The following is a 953-nucleotide window of genomic DNA, read 5'->3' on the forward strand; positions in this document are numbered from 1 at the left end:
GTTGGCACCGCTTGCCTGTCTGCGCCTGCGCGAGAAGCCACGCTGTCAGAATTCCCCCCCGCGCGCCGCCACTGCGCAGCCGCACTGCTTGCCTAGCTAAATGCATGTGGCGTCCGCAGTAAATATCGCGAGAACTGCCGTGACATGCTTTCGAGCAGCCTCAGCCGTCGCCACCCCGCGCCCGCAACACTGTCCTGCGATCCTATCTAACCGCACTCTTCTCGTCCTCAAAAATGTCCCGGAATTGGTTAAAGTTGGGAAGCGCTAGCGTTACAAACCCAAGCCCAATGAAGAAGGCCGACTACCACTCCTCACCTGGGAGCCGACCGCGATCACAGGCAAAGAGAAGCACACTCTTGTCAGCCGCGCTTTTATATAAACACCGCCCCCCCTGCGTAACGTGGGCACGCGCGGCGCACACCCTCCACCAATCAGAAGAGACGCTAGTGGGAGGAAAAGGCATTGGAGGCGAGAGGCTGGCTAGAGGGGCGTGTTAGGCCGGCGGAAAAGAGGGAGTCTCCTGCGGGAGGATGAGAACGTGGAGGACCGAGTGTGGCTACAAACGGGCATCTGAGGGTTCAGCTCCTGTGATGCAAACTGGCATAGAGATTAACAGCGTGCCATTGTTGCCTCCGGGCAGTACCAGAAGTAGTGCTGGAGCAATTCCCTTTTCCTCCCTGAGGAGGTGAAAGCCTCAGATCTCCACGAATCGTGCATATGATGCATGATGCGTTTTGTGCAACCATCGTTTTTTTGCAGCCTGTAGCCTGCCCTCTGCAGCCCCGGCTGCAAACCAGCCACTCAAGTGGGTGCTGAAAGCAAGAGTTAACCCAATTGTCTCTTCTGTGACATGCTCGAAGGCACCCAGCCCACTTTACCATCCTAATGCTAATTATTCTATTTTTGGTTCTTCCTTTAAATTAATTTATTTTATTATATATATGGGGGGGGGG

Source organism: Elephantulus edwardii, unplaced genomic scaffold (genome assembly GCF_000299155.1).
Source record: "Elephantulus edwardii isolate Elephantulus edwardi_28Jun2011 unplaced genomic scaffold, EleEdw1.0 scaffold00208, whole genome shotgun sequence".
NCBI classification, from domain to species: Eukaryota; Metazoa; Chordata; class Mammalia; order Macroscelidea; family Macroscelididae; genus Elephantulus; species Elephantulus edwardii.